Raw genomic sequence first — 11485 nt, forward strand, 5'->3', positions numbered from 1 at the left:
ATCTGGGGAAATTTTTCTCTGGGAGTGGGTCTCACCGTGTCCTTCGTGAGGACCGTAAACATAAAGTGCGGACTGCGGAGGAGGTAAAGCATGACTCCAATGTTTATCCAAGTCAACAAACAAACTGTAGCACTTGCAAATTTCAAAAACCGTGAAAATAATTAGTGAAGTAGGAAAACAGATTGCATACCTTTAGTTCATTGCTTGCTGCAACTAAGATCGACTGAAAAGGGGATGCATCAGCTGCAAACAGGAGACTATGTGTTCCCGTCAGTTCTGAAAAAAAATTCACCCAAGCCAGTTCTGAATCAAGAAGGGTGTGTTCCTGTCAAAATTAAATGTAGCACTTGCAAATTCCAAAAATCATGAAATAAGAAAACAAATTGCACACATTTAGTTCATAGTTAGTTTTACACAAGTCCGGGAGCATGGGTACAAACATGCATGAAACAAGCATCAAATCGAATGGACGGATTGCACATGGTATTTAGTATTTTACAAATTTAAGCTTTTTTTAGAAAAGGAGGAAGATCCCCGTCCTCTGCATCTGGCCGATGCATACATCCACTTTATTATTAATTATTCTTAAAAGACCTTACAAAGAAATACAGCAGTAAGTCTGAAGCCACCGTCTAGACAACATCTGTTGCTACTCCTATTCATTTGATGAAGGGATGCTGATAGTCTGGGCCTAATACCAAACAGACCTTGCAGTCAAACCTAACATCTAAGACCTGAATTCCCATCCAGGACACCTGTCGGGTATGGGTCACCCACCGGTCCGGCGCACTCCTCAACCAGGACGCCTGCCGGGTATGAGGCCGCCGCAGCCACCTGCGACCAATCCATCTTCAGAGATGTACTGATGCATCTACCTTGCCCGGTCTAGCTGCTGTCGATGCCACCACGACGCCAGACAACGCCACCATCCTGCGCTCGTCCATCAACACACGCCCAGCAGCGAGACCCCGCTGCTCCATGCCGCTGAGACCCGCCATTGTCGACGTGTCAGATGCAACGCCGCTCCTCCTTCGCGAACACCACCTTGTACCACTGGTCCTATCCCCTCCACCTGTAGATCCTCTGCACTCCCAACCGAGCCCCAGTGCCCTTGACGACACCTCCAGGAAGGTCACGATGCAAAAAGCGCCGCTGCCGCCAGATCCGAAAAGGATTGAAGGTTTTCACCCGGCCGGGGATCTGGGTGGGTAGATTGGGCCCTCAGCTGCGCCTTCATGAAGGAAAGCGGCGCCCATGGGCGTCGCCGCCGCCGGGCCGGCTAGACTGGCCAAGGTTTCCCCCGGACCCAAAGTACACCACCAGGGCTCACCACCACCGGAGCATGCAGCCGCAAACCACCGGGACGACGACAGAGGCAGCAGGAGAAAGGGGAACCTCCAAATCAGACGCAACGGAGAACCGCGCCATGGCCGGGTTCCACCAGCGACCCGCCACCCGTGCGGCCGAGTACGCTGGCCAGCGTCGCCTGCAGACGTCTCCAGCCGCCGCCGCCTCGCCAATAGGGCCGCCGCCCAAGGATCCGCAGGCCACCGATGCGATACTCCGGCCCGCAGGCCGACGAGATCGATCCGGGCGCCGAGATCCCTGCCGCCACCTTCCCCGGCGTCCACGCCGGGCTTTGCCGGCGGCCATCTCCGGCGGCGGCGAGGGACAGAAGGGGGATGAGGGGAGGCGGGCGGCGAAAGATGGGATCGCCCCCGAGTCGCCAGGGTTGCAGGAAAGATTTGACACCTTCTTCCAGTTCCAATCTTTCCCAGGTCTTACTAAAAATCTTTAGTACCTTCAGTTTTCGTGGCAAGCTGTCCGTCTTGAAAGGAAGCCTGAAGAATTCTCTATAATCACGAAGCTCCAGTCGCTCTAGGGATGGGAATAATACATCAGGATCCCCAATACTGACGAGTGATTTGCACCCCCAAAATCTCAGATATTTGAGGCAGGAAAATGTTTTCAAACTATCTTGTTCGCTGCACTTGTTATCACCATGGGGCTTCATAAATGCTTGTTGCATCCCATTACAGCCACCTATCACGAGTTGTTCGAGGCAAGGCAGATACATGGCCCAGGAGAGGTGGTTTAGCTTTCCGCAGGATTGCACCTTCAAACAAGCTAGCCTGGGAAATAGAGATGCTGGAGATGTTTCCATCCAAGTTATCTCTTTCAAGTCGTCCAAATGTACCAAACTGAGCTGATTGAGAATACGAAAGCAACAATATGGTTGTGCCAACTCGCGTCCAAATATTATTTCCTCCATGGCGCACATGTCAATTCGCAGTTCATACAAGGTCCTTGGTGCAAACTCATGTGATAGAATTTTAGAGAAGTAGAGGGCACGTGTCTCAAGTCTTCGTAGATTTAAATATCTGACGGGGAGATTGTCGCTTCCCCTTAGTGATATATACTGAGGAAAACCCATGGCAATGATACCAACTGCTTTCAAGTGGCGTAGGGTGCCCAACTCTCGAAGGATTCTACGAAGAAGGCCCACACCAACTGGACATAAATGATAGGTTCTGAAGTCCATTACTTGTAATGCTTGAAGGCTAGATATGACACCCTCCGGTATCCTTATAATGCCAGTTGATTCTAGGTACAAGAACTTGAGCTTAATTAGGTTTCCAAAGCAGAGAGGCACTTCATTTATACCATCATTATCCGGCAAATCCAGGTACTCCAAATTTGCCAAGGAACATAATTCTTCAGGTATTCCCTTCAGGTCGTTCGAGTGCAAATCTAGATATGTCAGTGACGTGAATTTCTTAATTACTTCAATTATTATGCTTTCACGCAACATGTTGTTTCCAAGGCATAACATCCTCATATGACGAGGGTTAGAGCCAACATGAGTAAGTTTCGACAAACGGTTCTTCATCAGTGAGACACATTCAACTTGCCTCCAAGGGATGCTGAAATTTTCGTTCGGACCAACTGCTGCGCGGACATACCATTTGCCATTGTTCTTCCCGCAGCCGCAAGAGATCCATAAAGCCATGTCACAAACCACATCATGCATTATAACAGAATCATATAGTTCTCCACAACCATCTAATAAACATGCAGCTGAAAGTTCACCCATCAGACTGTATGCTTTTGTGTAACAACTTTGTATATCTGACTCATCCACTAGGCCTAAGCCAATCCAGCATCGAGCAAGCTTTAATTTGGGAATCATCTCATCCTCTGGCCATAGTGCACAAGTCAAGAAACAATACCTCAAGCTGTTGTTTCGTAAACTATCAAAACTAAACTTGACCCGACTGAAAACGGCTCTTTCCATATCAAGTAGGTCATCACTATCACAACATGACCGTTTCATATGTTGGATGGCATATTCCCACTCAGCCGTATCAATTTTGCCATACATTGCCCATCCAATCGTTATCAAAGCTAATGGCAAGCCTTTCATTTCCTGCACAAGTTCTCTTGCAAGTGCTTCAATGCGAGGACTATAAGATAGAGTTTCGTGTCCGACCTTATCTTGGAATAGCTGCCATGCCTCATCCTCTTGCAGGCAAGCTACTTTGCACTCTTTCCTCACCTCCATTTGACCACAAACTTTTCTCGATCTTGTTGTGAGCACCACTTTTCTCCGAATATGTTTTGTACTTCCAAGGGGATATGGTATGCCAGTTGCTTGCAGATCAATTTGGTCCCAAGGGTCATCCAACAAGACAAGAAAGTTTGACTTCTTTAAGAAGTCAAAAATAGCATTAACATCATTCTTCAAATTGAGTTGGCATGCAATGTCAGCTTGGATCTTTTCCACTGAACACCCCCTTGAAGCTGTCACTCGTATGACATGATTGAAGGTTATGTCTCCATCAAGTGCGTTCTTAATATTGTTCAAAAGGTGTGTTTTCCCACTCCACCTGGACCCCATATTCCAATCACTCCCACGGGATCATCCTTAATGAATTGGAGAGCGTTTTGAAGGTTACATTCCTCAGCAGACATAGATGGACCAGATTCGATTGAAATGATGTGAGGATTATCATTGAGACATTCCTTGGCCGCACGAAGTTTCTTAGCTGCCCCCTGCCCAACGGTAACATTATTCTCTGCGCTATCATTCTATGACGAACATTATTCATCCTAATAAGCGGGTTGATGGTGTCATCATCCAGATTTTCCAACGTCCTTTCTACCTTCAAGGCACAAGTTTAAACATGTAAACTAATACTCAAATTGGCATTAAAAAGAGTTATACACTCCACGAATGAAGTTACCTGTGATACTGTTGAACTACTCACATCAGTTACAAGGCATGTATTTTCGGTTTTACCAAGCCTATTGATTATATATGATGTATCTGGTCTGTTCGCTTGGTTACCATTAGTACACTCTATCCCTAGCTTGGTGCATAACCAAATCTGTTTCAACTGTGTGTCTCTCCGTGATTTCCCCAACTTACTCTTCCAACTTTCAAGTACCTATTTAGATAGGAATCCAAGTGTATTAGATACCGAAAAAGGCTTTCGCCCCGCTTTATATATAAAGCACGAAACCACAAGCATCCAGTACAACCACACGTCATGCCACCGCAACACACGCACACACCCAAGAAAGGATACATAGGCACTGAGGGCAGCAACACCACTCCTAGCACTACCGCCCCGAAGAAATGAAGCTATATATGACGAACCATGCGCTCCAAGGCGGCGCCTTCAGGAAGGATACGACGCTGGAGCGCCGCCGCCGCCCGATCCAAGGATCAGAGTTTCCCCCGGAGCCGCATGACGGACAATGAGAGCCGCGACAACGCCTTCAAGAAGGGAACGATCTTCGCCGCCGCCGGTCCGTCCCAAGATAGAGTAGGTTTTCACCGAACGCCACACCCCGGCAACCACGCCGCCCACACGACCATGGTGACCGGGCAGCACCAAGGCACGGGCTTTGTCCAAGAGCACCGCGCAACCACCATCACCAGGGCCGCCGCCCCAGCATCCAAGACCTCGACACCACCTCACCCGTGACCCGCCGCTATCCCAATCAAAGATACGAGCGGAAAGGAACCGCCTTTCACACCCCTGGGCTGCCCCCAACGCCGAAACCCAGAGGCCGGCCAAAATTGGCCTCCATTGACACGTCCTGCTGCCGGGCGCGAGATGAGCACGGTCCTAGTGCCGGGCGCGAGACGAAGGTCAGTCCTGCTGCCGGGCGCGAGACGAACTCAGTCCTGCTGCCAAGCGCGAGACGAGCGATGGACCGTAGTCGAGGGATGGCCGAACCTTCGATGAAGGTAGCAACCAGACGACGAGAGGGTCGAAGGTCGAAACGGGCAGCCTACAGACAAGCCGACGCCGGAAAGCCAGCCGCCGCCGTAGTCAACCCGCTGAGCTGCCATGGAGCTGGCACGGCGAAGCCACCTCCTCGTCGCCGCCCATCGCCGGGACCGCAGCCACGCTGGGCTGGGGCCCCAAACCCGCGCCGCCGACCGGAAAAAAGGCAAAATCTGACCGGCATGCACCACCACCACCACCACCATACCGACGATGACGACCAGCGCAACAGCCCCCGCGAGCCGCTGGCAGGCCCTTGCCGCCGCAGCCCTCGCCCCCTGTCGGCGTCAAGGCCAGACCAGGGCTGGCCGGACCTGACCGGAGGACCGCAGGGGCGCCACCACCAGGGGGGGCCAGGCAGAGAAGGCCCAGACCCCGCCTCCACGCGCGCCAGGGCCCAGCCCAGCCGCCGCCGAAAGCAGAGCCGCGAGCCAGATCCAAACCACCCCGACCGAGAGGAGGAACCGCGCGCCGCCCCCAACGCCCACAGCCCTTTCGCACGGCCGCTAGCAGTCCGCGCCTCCGCCGCCAGCTGCTGCCACCGCGCCGCCACGCCCCGTGCCCGCGCCACGCCGCCGCCCGATTCCGACGGCCCGCGCCACCAGGAACCGAGCAGGGGAAGGAGAACGCCCCGCCGCCGCCGATGCTGGTCGGGCTTTGCCCGTCAGCTCGCCGAGGCGGCGGCGAGGAGAGGAGGAGGGGAAGGAGGGCCCTGGGCCGGCGGCTAGGGTCCCCCCCCCCAGCGCTCGTGGGAGCGTCGCGGGAGGGGGAAGGGTTCAGGGTGGGGCTTTTTTAAGTGTATTAGATATGTAGAGAAAAAAAGACCAATCTATACCTGGGTACGTATAGTAACACGTCTAATTTGCTCTATATTTTCAAGTAGTAGCATTTAAGAAGCAACTCGTCAAAAGTAACCTTTTCTAGTTGAAATAATAATATGTATGCCCAATTATGAGCAAATATTTTTTTTTATAATTGTAGCATTTATTGACAGACTAAAATAACTGTAAAATAAGGAATTATTGTAACATGTTACTACTAGATTGCTGCATATTTAAAGTGGGTCATTGTACCTAGGTATGTATATATGATGATATTGTACAAGTACATCTAGGAGTAGAGTAATCTTACTCTACACCTGAGCTAACTCAAAACACTATTTTATAGTGCAACCAACCCAACACATCCTATTAAACCACCACTTTCCACCCCATGGGTCAACAAAATCTGCCCATCAATTACTATCATTTGATCATGACTTTACAATCCCTTTAGAAATTATATGACTATAATTTTTCGTAATTATGACCATGTCTTATTGTCACATCTAGCTGGCACATGTTATGAAGGAGTGCCTTTTTAGTTGTTCACAATTGACTAGGAACAAAACAAATTGCATGAGGTGCATAGATTAAATCCATATCCTCTCTTTACTTTTAATTACAATATACAATTGTTCTCATGGCAGTAAAATCATGCCATATTACAATGATGACCTTGGCTTGGCATGTTACTAGTTGGACATGGTTGGTTTGGGCGTAAGTATGACTGTTTTAAACTGTCATTTCCTACATCAAAAATTGTGAAGCATCTTATAAAACCACATAAAAGAAACATTGAACTGCTAGTAAAAAAATTATCTACTTTGATGTACAATAAGTTATTCTACTCACAAACCAATACACAAACAAAGAAAATGCATTGATCTGTAGACCGCGTCAGTTCAAGCTTGAGCAGCAAAACATTCTCCAAAAATTACGGGGTTGTACCTATAACCGCGTCTAGATGATCCACACAAGTAGCAATAAGAATAAAGTACAACTACAGTATTGCACGTCTTGAAAATATATATGTGAAATCTACATAGAACTGTTCAATCTAACTAGGTGTAGAAATCATCTATTACCGACATTTTTTTGTCATTCATTAATCCGCATTTGGAAGATTAACATGCACTCTAATGTAATTTTATCATGTATATTACTCCTTGTCTATGTTGTGTCAATTATAAGATATAGAGTCGAGTTACTCTCTGTTCTGTCTATCTCTTCTTACTATGTAGAACAAAAAAGGTGGCATTAATGGATTTTAGATATTGCTTTGTGGAGCCTAGTAAGATCTAGCAGCATGTAAATTGCCCTTTCATGTTCAATTGAACAAGTAGAAATAAAGGTTATCTTCCTAGAGATACTTTACTACATATGATTTGAAGAACAATGTTATGTAACGACTTAAAAAATGCAAGGTCAAAGCAAAATATGGTTATTTTGAAACCTAGCGTTTAGCCTTTTTTGAGGGAGGTCTAGCCCTTTATCATGGAACAACCGCAAAAATATTGTTCTTACATTATCAACATCAGGATATGTTGGGTACCACTTCTTTCCCATCAGCATCTCTATAATTATGACACCAAGACTATATATGTCCGGCTTGTATGTGATCGTGTATATGTCCCCACTATGAAACTCTGGTGCAATATACCCCCTGCATCAAAATTTAGTCATATAAACAAAGAGATAATTACACCTCCCGTCCTTGTACTCTCCGGCCTGTAACATGATGGTCCTCAAACTCGTGGAATGCTCCACTGGGGTCCTTAAATACGAGAATATGCTCCAATACAGTCCTAGCTACATCTCCCGCAGCCCAGCGTGGCGCCACATCAGCATACAATACATGTGTGTGACGCGCATGTCGGTACATCAACGAGGAAGGAACGTGCAAAAATTTTGAGGAGGAAATCGAACCCTGCACCAAACGCATACCTGCCAGCCAAGCTAACCATCACACTAGACCACACATCATATCTAGCTAATAAACAAGTTCCTGGCATCACATATATGGTAACGTACCTCTCTTCGTATTCTACCGGTTTCCTTTTATTTTATTTACCAATTTTGCGTTAGATCAAAAAAGACAATTTCGTGTTTATTTTCCCTTTTTTATCTAATATAGGTAAATTATGTATTAATAATTATTATAGTTTTTTCTTACATTTATTTTTAAAATTGGAAAAGTTAAAAAGACGAACTTGAAAATAAAAGAATAGGAAAATCTGTAATTGGGCGTAGAGTTGGATAAAAGTATAAATATTTTCTAAAACCACGCTGAACAATATATAAAATACACGCTGTCAAATTTTTAAATATTTTTGTATTTAAAAATACAATGAGGATTCAAAATAAATGCCCGTGCTTGTGGTCCTGAATGAAGATACATAAATTTTCCTACACTTTTTTAAATCAAAATAATTCTTATAAGTCATGTTTACATCTTCAAGGCATACAATAATGAGAACAGAATATAGATTTAAAATGCACTACAACAGGATTTGTTTATGCGAAAAGGGGAAAATTAACAGAAACTTGTTAAAATAAAATGAAAATGGAATAAGCATCAGGTAAATCGTCTGAAGATATTTTTAAAAAATGGTATGGTATGCTTCTGAGCCGACTTAATTATATGTACTGCTAATGCCGTGATACAAAAATGGACTTATAGGTACTTTAGAGCAGTGATTCACATCAGGAATTGACTTAATCAATGGTTAGCTTGGTTGTTTTCTAATGAATAGTCTCAGGTTCGATTCCCATGTGAACGTTTTTTTAACCAAATTTCTCTCACAATCTGACACATGGGCCCCACACTTATACGGTATTATAGGGAGTAGCAGGAGACATAGCCAGGACAGTATTGGAGCGTATTCTCGTGTTTGAGGACCGTAGTGGAGCACTCCACAAGTTCGAGGACCATGGTGTTACATGACGGAGAGTACAGGGACTATAGGTGTAATTATCTCTATAAACAAATGGGAAAAATCAAATAATAAAATTTCTAACTAAAAGCAAAAGGAGAATTCAAGAGGTTTTGCCAACTTACAATGTGCCAGCCATATTTTTGGTAATAGCTCGGCTTTGCTTTTCATCAAAGCACATTGATAGTCCAAAGTCAGTAATTTTTGGCATCATATTGCCATCTAGCAGAATATTTGCGGGCTTGAGATCTAAGTGAACAATACGATTCTGGTGAAGGTGATGTAAACCATCACAAATACCATTTATTATCGCATAGGTCTTTATCCAGTCATGTCCATAAGATGCATCTATAAAGGAGAGAGAATTGAAGAAAGTAAGGTGTTAGTATTTGACATATATGAAGATTGAAATACTCAGTTTTGTAATGTTAGATAGAATACGACACCATAAGTGGGCTGATTGAACTAAATATCTGTAATATATTCATTAAAATGGAAACAGGAGTGCAGGCCACATGATCCTACCTTTGATATACTCATCAAGACTTCCTTTAGGTACATACTCAAAACAGAGCAACCTTTGACGTACATCTGCCATGACAAAATCTCCATCATAGCCTACCATTTCGCCTTGTATGTTAGCACAATATCCCAAAAAATGTACTATGTTTTTGTGCTTCACCTTCATCAAACAACGAATCTCTTCATTAAATTTATTATCAGGAATATCAAGCCTTTCAAATAGCTTCTTCACAGCAACGGTCCCATTCTCAAGCATTCCCTACAAGTCGCAAGATGCCTTGTCAGCATTAATTCAGTTTTCGGATTAACAGAGGGCAGTTGAGAGTTGCCTTACCTTATAAACAACCGCAAACCCACCGCTGCCAATTTGACGCTTCTCAGAGAAACCATCTGTGATGTCTTCCAAAAGTGATAATGGAAAGGCCTTTGGCTGCTCGTCTTCGTGAGATAGCATGTGCTCGAGGTCATTTCGTGCAACACTAGCTTGGCGACCCATTAGCAGCCACTAGATCCAGCACCCGAGTTGCTCGAGTTATCACGAAAGAGATAGCTGTGGTGCAGAGAAGAATCTTCTGATTTTGGTTGAGTAGAAAAAATTTCAATAACCATAGAACATTATTCCTTCAATGGATAAACATTGTAAAATAACAAAAGCCGGTTAACAGGAGAATGTTGTGAAACAGAGCAAGCACGATCATAGCTCCTCTACAAAACTCAACACGCACTTGACGGCATAGGCAACTAGAATAAGTTTGAAGCAAATAAGCAGCAAACATGGAAGCACGTTCTTAATCTCAAAGCTACCGATCTATAGCAGCAGCTAGTCTAAGTTGTTGGAAAGGAAAACTCATGTCTTATGGAGGCCGGTTGATTCTCATTAACTCGGTGCTCACGAGTTTACCTATGTTTCTGCTATCTTTCTTCGAAGTACCAGTTGGGGTGAGGAAGAGACTAGACTTTTATCGGTCTCGCTTCTTCTGGCAGAGTGATGAATCTAAGAGGAAGTATAGATTGGCCAAATGGGATATTATTTGCAGACCAAAGGACCAAGGAGGACTTGGCATTGAAAATCTTGAAGTTAAAAATAAGTGCCTCCTGAGTAAGTGGCTGTTTAAGCTGTCTTCTGAGATAGAGGCAACATGGGCGCAAATTTTACGGAGTAAATATCTGTACTCAAAGACTTTATCCCAAGTCACTATGAGACCTACAGACTCGCCGTTCTGGAAAGGGCTAATGAGGGCTAAATCCACTTTCTTTAACAGAACGAAATGTATTGTTGGTAATGGAGCTGATACGCGATTCTGGGAGGATACGTGGCTGGGTGACACGCCTCTGGCTTCTCAGTATCCAGCGCTGTATCGTATTGTTCAGCATAGGGATGCCCTTGTGGCCACAGTAATGCAGACGATTCCCCTTAACATCCAGTTTAGAAGAGTGCTTGCTGGACCGAGATGGGAAGCATGGCTTCACTTGGTCCGTAGGCTGATGGAGGTGCAGCTAAATCCTCAGCCCGACCAGTTGTATTGGAAGCTAACTAGAACTGGGGTGTTCACGGTCAAGTCTATGTATCTTGATATCATTAATTCATCCGTGATACCTACGTCCAATGTAGTCTGGAACGTTAAGGTTCCTTTGAAGATTAAAGTGTTTATGTGGTTTGTGCATAAACAGGTAATTCTTACAAAGGACAATCTAGTTAAGCGCAACTGGACAGGATCTACTAGGTGTAGCTTCTGTGATAGGGATGAGTCTATCAAACATTTATTTTTTGATTGCCCGTTGGCACAAGGGTTGTGGCGCACCGTGCAAATTGCCTTTAATATTACTCCACCGAGATCGGTAAACACGCTTTTTGGGGCGTGGTTGCTCGGGACGGAGCCCGAAACAGCCAGACAAATTCGTGTAGGAGTAT

At 45.4% G+C, this 11485-nt stretch overlaps 1 pseudogene; it reads right to left on the reverse strand.

Moving 5' to 3' along the window:
• Nucleotides 1-1402: 1402 nt before the first annotated feature.
• On the reverse strand, nucleotides 1403-10069 carry LOC119310465 (annotated as a pseudogene).
• Between the last annotated feature and the right edge of the window lie 1416 nt (nucleotides 10070-11485).

The sequence above is a fragment of the Triticum dicoccoides genome, chromosome 5B (genome assembly GCF_002162155.2).
Source record: "Triticum dicoccoides isolate Atlit2015 ecotype Zavitan chromosome 5B, WEW_v2.0, whole genome shotgun sequence".
In the NCBI taxonomy this organism is placed as follows: Eukaryota; Viridiplantae; Streptophyta; class Magnoliopsida; order Poales; family Poaceae; genus Triticum; species Triticum dicoccoides.